The sequence below is a fragment of the Vidua macroura genome, chromosome 1 (assembly GCF_024509145.1).
Source record: "Vidua macroura isolate BioBank_ID:100142 chromosome 1, ASM2450914v1, whole genome shotgun sequence".
Taxonomy (NCBI): Eukaryota; Metazoa; Chordata; class Aves; order Passeriformes; family Viduidae; genus Vidua; species Vidua macroura.
The window spans coordinates 102,971,403-102,982,971 of record NC_071571.1 but is presented as its reverse complement, the minus strand read 5'-3'; the positions used below and the strand labels follow the sequence as shown (position 1 = coordinate 102,982,971).

The following is an 11,569-nucleotide window of genomic DNA, read 5'->3' as shown; positions in this document are numbered from 1 at the left end:
ACTCAACTCCAGAACTGGCTTTCTTGAAGTAGTAGTAGGAGGAAGGAATTATTTATTAACACGACTATGCCTTTTCCCTTTTCTTTTCCTGAAAGAAAAGAAAGCTTCCTGAAGCTCCCCTCCATTATTATTTTATTACTTTTATGAAGCTCCGGTACATCAGTGAGACTGATTTTCCAAGCAGAAAGCTTGCCACCTCAGAATCCTTGCTTCACTTTGTCTTTAAAGCAGAATTTAGTGAGTGAATGTGGGGCAAGCTGGGGGTGTAAGAAAGTGCCTCAGTCTGTGTAAGTTGGTCCCAGACCACAGTGAATTTTGCAAGTCAGAAACCATCCAAATCTGTTTCACATGGCAGTAAATTGGTATAGTCAGCACTGCGTACAATCATTTGTTTGTCCTCAAAATCTGGGAGAAAATTAATTCTGGGCTCATTAGCTGATGAGCCCATTGTGCATGAACTTTTGTTGGCAGTGGCCTCTAATAATACACATTCTTCAGAGCTGAGAGTCTCTGGCCACTGTCACTTCAAGCGGAGATCCTACTGGGCAACCGTCTCCAATTACTACGGGATGTTACAGAATTAATCCTTCTCTCTTCTTTTGCTAGGAGTAAGGTGGCCTTTATATGTAACAAAAAAGAAACACATTAGCTGTGATGTTACATTAAATAGCCTGGTGAGCCCTTGCTGTTACACTGTTTCTTCTGGAGAGGAGGAGGGAGGTTGGAAGTTGCGAGGTTATGTAATAAGTGGTGAAGACAATATCCCTGTGCTCCAACACTAATCGGAGTGTTTACAACCCTCCCTTTTGTAGCTTCCACTGAATAGCACAAATTCCCGTGGGGGACCTTTTACATTACCGCAGGAGGTGGCACAAAGAGCTCATTCGACAGGGACTAAGCAGCATTGAGTCTCAAGTGAATAAATGGAGCAGGTGGCATGCTGCCACAGTATTAATGTGTCCAATAGGCTGGGGATTATGCTCCAGGCTGTGGGAATGAATCGGCCCTGCTTCTGACCGAAACAAATTCCCCTGTTGATGAGCAATCCTGAAAGGGATTCAAATTACGCAGGTGCTCAACGTAACAGAAACTTGCATTGTAAGAGGCAAAAAACCCCCACAAAATTCCTTATAACATCACTGTAAACAGGATGCATCTTGAGATGGGGATGTGTTCCTTGGCACAGGTCACCTCAAGCAGCATCCAGAGCCTTTCTCCATTTCTCTTGCATTCCAGAAAGCGGTAGAGAGAAGTGGGTAACTCCTCTCAGGAGGTCAGATTTGTTATGGTGGATGAAGCCGAAGCCTTCATGTGAGCTGAGGAAGAGGAATTCTGTCAGCAGTAACATTACATGGAAGGTGGTCCAGATGCCCCCACCTGTGGGGCTGTGTCAGCTCCCACACTGAGACTGATGGCTTGTGGTGTTTGCTGACCTCCCACTCTGACCAGTGTAATCTCACAACTCACTTGGCCATACCCATCTTTAATCACTGCCAAAAGAATCTCAAAATAACAGAACGGGTCAGGTTGGAAGGGACCACAGGGGGTCACCTGGTCCAACCTCTCTGCTCAAGAAGGATCATTCCAGAGCACTGTGGATTGCTATGTGCATTCCAGGACTGTGTCCCCAGATGGTGCTTGAATATCTCCAGCAAGGGAGACCCCACAACCTCTTTGGGAAATCTGTTCGAGTGCATGGTCACTTGCACAGTGAGGTTCTTCCACATATCCAAGTGGAACTTCCTGTGAATCAGTTTCTACCTGTTGCCTCTTACCCTATTGCTTGATACCACTGAGAAGAGCTTGGCTCCATCCTCTTGGCATCCTCCCTCCTTCAAATACTTATAGACATTGATGAGGACCCCTCCCAGTTGTCTCTTCCCAAGGCTGAACAGTTCCAGCTCCCTCCGTCTTCCCTCTATATAACAGAGATGCTCCTGCCCCTTAATTATCTTTTTTGCCCTCCACGGGATCTGCTCCAGGAGCTCCATGTCTCTCTTGTACTGAGGAGCCCAAAACTGGACACAGCACTCCAGATGCGGCCCCACCAGAGCTGAATAGAGGGGCAGGATCAGCTCCCCCGACCTGCTGGCAGCGCTCTTCCTACTGCAGCTCAGGATATCATTTGCGTTCTCGGCCACAAGGGCCCTGAGCTCACGGCTCAGGGGCGCTTACGTTCCTTGTGTTCCCAGAGGAGTGACGGACCTGCTGCCTGCCGGCTCTCGGCGGCTGCTGAGGGAGCTTCACACACGTATCTCGCCGGGGTCCCCTCAAGCAGCCGGACCCCGCTCCCGCGGGCCTGGGGGCTTCAACAGCGACTTGGGGCAGAGGAGCTGCAACTCCCTCGCAGCGCGCTGGCCGCTGGGAGCTGTAGTGCGGCGGCTAGCAGCGACCTGTAGCGCCCTTGCCGGCAGCGTCCCCGGTGAGAACTACAACTCCCGTCGTGCTCCGCGCGCGGGGAGACCAGTCCCGCCCGCCCCACCTCCCCGCCCTCACGGCCGCGCGGAGCGAAGCAGCGGCGCGTGCGCGGTGGCGTGAGCTCGCGCCGCTCCCCGCCCGTCCCTGCGAGCGCCGGGCGGCGGCGGCGGCGGCCGCGGGATGGGGCGCGAGGCGGGGCGTGCCCGCCGCGCGTGAGGCCGAGGCGGAGCCGCTGCGCGGGCGAGCGGGACCCCCCGACGGTCAGTGCGGGGGCGCGGGGGGCGGGCGGCCGGCCCGGCCCGACACCTCGGTGAGGGCCGCGGGGCCGTTCCGGGTCCGGGCGGGCGGGCGGGGGCGGAGGAAGGGGTGGGGGGGGTCGTACAACTGGCGGCGCGAGCCGCCACCGCCCCGCGCTGCGCGCGGCTGCCGGGTGGGGGAGGGGCCGCCGCGGGCTGCTCGGCGGGAGGGGCGGGGCCTCGAGAGGCCACGCCCATTCAGCCTCGGGTCGCTGCTCGCCCTCCCTCCCTCTCCGCTGCCTTCCCTGCCTCCTCCCTTCCCTCTCTCCTTTCTTTCCTTGCTTTTTTCCTTCCCTTCCTTTCCTCCCTCCCCTCCGTTCCCCGCCCGGGAGGGTGTCCGGCCCGTGTGCGATACTTAGGGGCCGTGTTGTCCCTCCTGCCCTTACGGGGGCAGGCGCCGGGCACCTTGTGCGCCCTGTTTCCGTAGGCGTCTGCTCCCTTTGGATCGTGCGGGGTTCGCTGCAGCTCAGTCTGGGCTGTGGGTTGGCTCTTCGTAAGGTCGTTTTTGGTTCTTTTTTTTTTTTTTTGTGGGGAGGGAGAGGTCAGGGATTTTTATTGTTTTACTTTCGCCTAGAAGACTTACCTTAAAACCCAGAAACCTTACTGTTATTGTTACTTTTCTGCACCTAGTGTGATTAGCAGGTTCTAAGAATGTCGCGTTTCCTACCTGATAATGTTGTTTAGAAAGTGTGTGTTCCGTTCATCATAGAATCACAGAATGGTTTGGAAAGGACCTCAGAGACCATCTAGTTCCAACCCTTCTGCCATGAGCAGGGACACCTTTCACTAGACCAGGTTGCTCAGAGCCCCATCCCAGACGGCCTTGAACACTTCCAAGGATATATTAGTGGGTTATGTATGAGCAAATACATCTTATTTTTAAGTGTTAACAGATGTTCAAACAAGTGACAAAGAAAATGCCAGCAATCCAAATTGAAAGTATCTGTTCATGACAATGGTGTGGTTTGGATTTCCTCCACCCCAGTGTCCCTGAGGTTAATGATAATTGTTGATAGAAAATAATCATTTAAAAAAACAGGCTAAGGCCTTTTTGCCAGTTACATAAACCAGGGTGATTTGTGCAACTCCCTTGTTTCAGCACAGCAAAACAGCCCTTAAACACGTTTCTGATCTGGAAACAGCTTGAAGTGCTTACCATGAGTGTTTTGTATTGCCATAACCCACCCTTTGAGGAGTGATGTTAAGGCTCCATTGCATATGACGCAGGATGGTAATGGATGTAAATTTATTAATGAGCTTACAGGAGAATGGCAGAGGGACCCCTTAGTTTAGATCCCTTAGATTTAGGTTTTGATGTTACTTGAGTGTTGCATACAGCTCGTGGTGAATGGTGCTGTGCTTCAGTTCATTTCAGCACAGTCTGGGTATAATCCCTACAGTCAGCGTGACAAGCTCTTGGGGGGCACTTTTCTACAGAGAAATAAACAGGAATTTAAAAAAAACCCTTCCAGACTGTTGTAGTTTTGAGCATTTAGTGCTACTAAGTGTGTGAAATTTATTAACCCTTTTGCTGTTATGTTCTAGCTAGCTACATCAAGAATAGAGTGTCTGTTATGTTGAAGTAGGGAACTTTACATTCCCTGTCCTATGGATCTCATTTCTAGCTTGGAGAAAATAAGTTTTCTTTAGTCTTCCCACCTCTGAAATGGAACATAGGAATAGCTGCCTTCAAATCTTAATACTCCATGCACAACTTCAACATTGTTCTGTCTTAGTTACGGTGTATTCAGGGGTAGGAGGGCATGTTTTGTAGTTTGAATTGGTGGGGCTTTTCCCCAAAATAAGGATTTCACAGTGAAATTGCTGGTGTGATTGTAATTATTTGGAAAAGAAAGTTGTTTTTCTGTAGGGCAGATTATTTCCATTTCTATATGGGCAGGTCTACACTGGAATATGTTGTCCTGGAATTGTAATAACAGTGTTCCTGCTTTGGAGCTGCATGGCTTGGTTCTGCAGATGTCCTTAAAGTAAACCTGACATGCACAAGCACTGCATCTGACTCTTTGGGGTTCTCATCTCCACTGCTCCCTTCAGGCACTCTTCCTAGTAAGTTTTAGCTTTATTTTCTTACACAAAAAGTTTGCATATTTCCTAAGTAAACACTGCTTTTTCTTATGGGCAGTTTTTAGACTAATGTGGAAGATGTTGCTGTTGAGCAATAAATACCACCAAATGCTAATTTACTTTCCTTCTTTAAAGCTTGGTGTCATGTAGTTAGCCTCAAAATGCTAAAATATAGTCTGATATTTACCTTCAGTTTATAGTAGTATAGTGTAGCATAATCTACTAAGCTTGTCTCTGAACTAAAGTATCTGATTATGTTGAATCAGTGAATGATTCGCTACCCTTACAACTAGTCATGGTTTGCTATGTGCATGGTTTGCTATCCTTCATCAACTCCTTCTGCTGTTCCCCAGAGCCTCATGGATCATAGTTTTCAAATTGTTGCTCAAAAAAAAAAAAAAAAAAAAAAAAAAAAAAAAAAAAAAAAAAGTATCTCAAATGGGCCCACAGTTGGGAAGTACCTTATGGAGTAGGAAATTTTACTTAGGCTGCATCCCCAGAGGTGATGGTGTTGAGGGGTGAGTGCTGTGCAGATAGTTTACATCATCTGCTTTTCTGCTTGCCATGGCCAAAACCAGAAGGGTAAGGATGCAGGCTGAGTTTAGAGAAGGGAAGGGTATGACTCCATTCCTGTCCATACTTACCCTTCTCATCCCAGCCATCCCTCACCTTTTGGGCTTGACATCAGGGAATACAAACTCGGTTGAAGGTGTGGAGGTACAGGAGAGTGAAACAAACTTTGATGATGGCAGGAACAGCAAGTCTGCAAAGCTGAATAGCAGCCAAGATCCAGTGCTCCCTGCTTCCAGTTTTTCTTTGGGCTGCAGTAAAAAGTAGGGAATGACTGCTTACTTGGGGCAGCTGCTGGGAAGTGGAGGATTTATATGGTATTACCCAAGTAAGGAGTGGTGATCCAGTAAGCTGGCTCACACAGTAAATTGGCTCAAATATGTCCAAGGAGTTTCTAGTTTATTCTGTCCTGTAACTAGCAGATAATGTACTAAGAAAAAAATTATTTAGGTTTCATCAGTAAAGTGCTGTGACAATTTTGAACTAGTAGGAAAGAATTTGTGAAGAAAACAAATATGAGCTACAGTGACTTCAGTGGATAATAAGAAGGTAAAAACAACACTTAATACCTGAATGAAGTATGTCTGACCAAAAATATTTGGAATGTGTAACTGGGTCCTTAGTGGTTTTTATTATTAGCTGTGCATTAAAAAAAGCACAGAAAAGCATCTCTTTGTCTTATCTAATGATGAATTCCACGTATACATTAGAGACTGAGATCTGCAAATTCAAAGCCATGAGATCACAGCATTTAGAGCAACCAGTTCACCAGCTACAAGCAGTATTTCCTTTGATAACTAATTAAGGTGTATTTAAATAGAGAACATGATTTGGTATTTTTTCATTGTCTAGTTCCTGTGATGCTCAGTAAACAAAAGTACAGATAATGAAGATGTCCTAGTTTCTTCCAGAAGCAGCTTGGTGCAGGATCCTGACTAAAAAATTGCAGCTAATTATTTACTAAACACATAATTTTATAATAATAAAGAAAAAGTGCTTGCCAGATGCTAAAATGGTATTAATATAAATCAGTATGTACAGCGAATTGTTAATGTGTGTTAATAGTAATGTGATATTTAGTCCAGTTTAAAAAAATATTTACAGAGAAAATTTACAGATAAGCAAATTTAGTATTGTTTTCTAGAGAAATAGGAAAGAATGTAGAATAAAATAATGTAATTATTCTGATATAATACTAATAATTGAAGAATGTGATGTAAGTTACTTCATCTGTCCTGATGTGCCTGTAATTGTTAATACCTTGCTGTCTGTCCATTTGTTGTAAGTGCTAGGAAGGCAGGCAGAAATACAGACCTTATGCAATCAATGCAAGGAGAAAATTTCTTTAAAAGAAGGATTAGGATCCTTGGTGGTACACATTAATTTATGATATGACCTTGTAGGTTATCCCTGCCTTGCTTCTGTCGAGGCTCTGTCTTCCCTGGAGGAAGCAGGGAATGGTTAATGATTCTTGCCAGCTGCAGCCTGACGGGAGCGCAGTGCTGGGGCAGACCCTGTGTGAAGGTGCACAGATGCCCTGTTTTGCCTGCTGGGGGCTATACTTTTTCATAGGAATATTTCCACCCTCCAGTGCCATGGAGGGGTCAGCTTCCCAAACAGTAGGAGCAGATTCCTCATATCCACTCTGCCGTCTTTATTCTCTTTCTCACCCACAAAGAACAGAGCTTTTTTAGACTGGCTATTCTGGTCTCTGGAGGCACACAAGGAAAGCAAGGAATGAGTGATGGCTGTTTGCACGAGGTGGGAATGGCCAGATGGTTGCTGGAGAGGAAGAAAGAGGAGTGAGTGCTGGGTGGTAAGGTTTGACATTCCAAATCAGAATGCAGGTTTGGATCGAACTGAAATTTATTTTAAGGAAAATAAATTTAGTTTCATGTTTGTTGTTTTGTACATTTCTTAGCAATGACTAATTCTTGAGTCAATTCCAGTAGTTATGTATAGATAAAATGTATTTTTGTACATTTTTGTCCTCTCTAGTATGAAAATTTCACAGGTTTCTCTTAACTAGGTGAATGCAGCTTGTGAGGTTTTCTTCCTGTTTCACAGTTCAGTAGGATCTCTGGGCTTTTCCTGTTACTAAAGGACAAGGCATCTGGCAGAAAGGAGCTCTTGGAATTGGTCATAGAACTCTACTACCAGAGCTTGAAGGATGACTTTTGCAAACACAATGATGATAATTGTTAACTTGACACTAGTGGAAAAAAGGATATCACAGTGGCAAAAATTGCAGCTTCTCTTTCTCATAAAAAATAAGTAAGAAAATTTCAAGGGTATTGCTTCTCTTTAAAATCATATCTAACTTGTAAAATAGGACTTACACCGATGAGCTTGAAGCTATAATTTAATGCTTATCCTCTAATGGCTTTTGTGAAATTTAACATTTAGCTTACCTGGTGGTGAGGCTTGTTGCTACTTCAACATTTCTAGCCTGCCCTGTTGTGTTTTGTAAACACAAGGATCAGCAGTCAGTTGCAGAATTTTTCTGGATGTTGCCATGAAAATAAATTTTCAGTGAGTTTTATTAGTATGAATTAAATTGAGTACTAAATGTCAATTCTAGTGCTAAACATGCCAGCAATTAAACTCTCTCATTTTATGGCAGTAGTAGTGGTTTTCTACCATGAATACTATGGAAGTTCATAATTCTCTGGTATTGTTTTCCTATATCCAATATACTGCTTTCACATACTTAATACTGAGTGTATTAATGTAGTGTGTAATTACTGATAAAAGGTAATTAAGTTGACATATATTTTACTGTATCTACTCCAGTAGATTTTAATATTGTGAACCAAATGCTGTATATAAAAGTGTAATGCTAATCTGTTCAAAACCGAAAATATCTATTTTTTTTTTAAACTGGATTCAAAGAAGAGTGTCATTTCCTTTTCTGAGTTTCAATTGTGGTGGCTTCAAAGGAGATGCCATTCTTTTAAGATAGCCTAAAGAGCTTTTTATATTTTATGGGATATTTTAAATTGATTGAATGGACTAAAACCTTGGGGGAAAAATACCAAGTGATTGAACAGATTTACCCAGAAACTCCTTGGATTATTTCAATCCAGTGGTTTTAGCTTTTCTTGTTCTTTAGGTGTTTTAATCTTGACAAATTCTATAAGTTTTCTCCATGCTGGCCACTTGTTAATTCTAGATGCAGAGATCTTTAACAGGTCATGCTTCTGAAGTTTTCATCCTGAAATTTGGGATTGCAGTTCTCCAAAATTCATGCAGTATGTACCACTGGTGAGCAGATGCGTTTTAAGCAGTCAGGTTTTGAAACATTGTTGGAGGAAAAAAATTCCAGCTTTCCAGCTGAAAGAGGAAGTGATGAACCTGTGGAGTTCTTTGCTGGTTCTGTGTATTAGTATGACTGATATACTAGGATGTATATTCAAATGCATGTTCCTTCACAAAGATAAATAAGAACTAATTTTCTGGCAATGGCTTTCACAAATGTAACTTTTGAGTATGCCAGAACTGGTATACACCTCCAAAAAAGCAGTGGTGAAGGCGCATCAGTTTCACCTATGTCATTCATTTTGTGTGCTGCAATTTTATGATATTTTATTTGGTCTATGATCAAATTTCTTTGCAGTTTTATATGGGCTTCTTTTGGTTGCTTGTTTTTGATAAATCCTTTAGGAAGTAAGGTTTTAATGTTATTTCAGTCAAACTTCAAAGACATCTCAAAGATACACAAACATGTAAAAGAAGTTTGCAGTTAGTGTGTATGATTAGAACAGTCAGTTGTTGGTGGATATTTCGACAGGTGGGTTTATTACATTTGGTGGGTTTTAGTACTTATGTGCAAGGATTTTACCACTCTTAAAATTGCCTTACACTGATGGAGGCAGTTTATCTTCTTTTGAGGGATGGATAGGACACAGGCCATATTTGGTCTTTTGTATAATCAGGCTTCCATTAAACTATCTGCTCTAATTTTAATTAAAGCAGCATGACTTGTGTTTAGACAAGGCAACACAACAGATTTGGGAATGGCAATCAGAACTTGTTTGGTCCTGTGCTATCAAATACCAAACTTTTCCTCCATCTCTGAAGTATACAGTATTTTTAATGGTGTATGTTATTATTCAGTCAATTTTTATTATATTTGGCAAGTAGGTTGAAAACATCAATCAGTGAATTTCTTGAGGTATGGGGAGGGTTTTTTGTAATATTATCAAGACATAGGATTGCTGAAAATTGCTGCAGTAGATGCTACAGACTGAGCTAAATGAAGCCTGTTTTAGAAAGTATATGTGAAATTAATTTTTAAATTCTAATTTTAAATTTTTCTAGAAGGCAGGTATTTCATGTAAAGCTTTCTTCTAGGGCTGACTAGGTAAATTGGCATAGAAGACAAGGCAAATACTGTGAACTTGTGGGTCCTGCTTCTGTTCCAGTAACTGGCATTTTAATGGATGACAGATTCCTGCTTTCTCTGCAGAGTCCAACAGCTACCCCATGGTGGGTGGTGCCACACCTTGCCTTGAATGTATTTCTGAATGTTTTCTGTGTTCACATGCATGACATTTTGCAACATCTCAGCCCTGGAGGTGGAGATGTTAATCATAATTAATAATCTGCTGAGTTTGTAAATATTTAAATTTACTTTCCCCTTGGGTATTGAGTGAATCTGGGACAGACACGGAAAACAGAACTTGTTAATCCCATCTCTGTATATGGTACTGGAAAAAATAACTAAAAATTCAGAAATTTGCTGAAAGGCTAAATCCTTTATGTGGTGTTGATGAATAGTTGTCACTGGCATTAATGGGAATATGTCTAGGAAGAAGAGATGGTACAGCCCTACTCTTATATGGAAACATAACATACCATGCTAAAAATATTTTTTTTAATATATATAACATGAGTTTGAAAGACATTGACATCTATTCCTGCAGGTTCCTGCTGCAGACATAGCATGGATCAGTAGAACAATTATTTTGTTGGTGTGTCTTGAAACAGATCTCAAAATAAAACAAGCTACATCAGAAAAAACCTTTTGGTGGGTAGAACTGCATCTAAATAAGGCTGTGCTAAAAACTGCTGTGCTGGGAGCACAGAAATGTTACACATCAGTCCATTATTGTTAAGTTGGGAAAACGTTTGCATGCAGCCCAGTCTTTGCTTGATTTTACTCAAATTGGGCTTAATAAAGCAACCAGTGAAGGCTGATTTCCAGGTCAATAGCCATTGATGTTAGCTTCATAATAAACAGGACTCTTAAGCTAAAAGCAAAGGTGATAGATGTAGATATCAAATAATCACTAAGAATAATCAGCTGATGGACACAGTTATTAAATAATCACTAAAAATAAACAGTGTTTCTGGATCAAAGTCTTCTTTTACTTTTCCTTTCTGCTGTTATGGTAGAATGGGTTTGATCTCAACCACCACAGTTCCTTTTAATATTCACTAGAAGCTGAACATGTTTTGCCATTGTTGCACTGGAACATGCAGGGTTTTAAACATGAAAAGAATCATACATGGAAATTGATCATCTATGTCATGTATCACACTATGAAGAGATCCAAGCAAAGCTGTTCTTTGCTTCCTCTTATGCTACAGAGTTGTTGGTTCAAGTGACATCCTGTAACTGGTAGATCTTTTCATTTGTGTTCAATAGATGGCGACAAAAATTTAATGTAAAGCATAAGAAAGTTAATTTTCACAGTTCAAGCCCTAAAGGTTTGTGTGTTATTAATATACTTTCAGAAATTTCTTCTTTCTGGGTATGATAAGGCCATAGAATTGAGTATTCTTTGCCTTTGGTAAGGTAAACTGGATTGTTTGTATTGACTTCCCAGTTAAAGGATTATGAAGTGACTTCTGCAAAGTTAATGCTGTTTGAAGATTCTATGAGTAAAATAATGATCACAATTCACCCAATTCAGTGAAGAAGCATGGTGCTTCTAATTGATTTTTTTCTGTATTCAGTCTGAAAGATGATACCTGAATACTGGATTAAAAAGCCACACTATCTGGACTCAGCGTGCAGTTCTCCGTGCAGCACCCGTGCGTGCTCTGCTGTTCCCTCTACGTGTTAAGCAGGTTTATGCAGTTGCCAGACTGTGGCAAGGCTCTCTATGACACTCTGTGTTTGAGGGTGGCAGCAGGTGGCTCTCAAAGGGCAAACCAGCAGGCACACCAGTGAAATGATTTTTGTAGAGGGGCAC

The 11,569-nt window shown here is 42.6% G+C and overlaps 1 protein-coding gene across 4 annotated transcripts in view; it reads left to right on the top strand.

Moving 5' to 3' along the window:
* Window positions 1-235: 235 nt before the first annotated feature.
* The window catches only part of RALBP1 (ralA binding protein 1), a 35,179-nt gene continuing 23,845 nt past the window's right edge, over window positions 236-11,569 (top strand). The window contains exon 1 of one of the 4 annotated variants that reach the window (XM_053979516.1): window positions 236-2,678. The gene's annotated coding sequence lies outside the window, so the exon portion shown is untranslated. Of the gene's footprint in view, window positions 2,679-2,709; window positions 2,729-2,933; window positions 3,213-11,569 lie in introns of those variants that run through there. The other 3 variants (XM_053979526.1, XM_053979507.1, XM_053979536.1) reach the window with 3 other exon arrangements.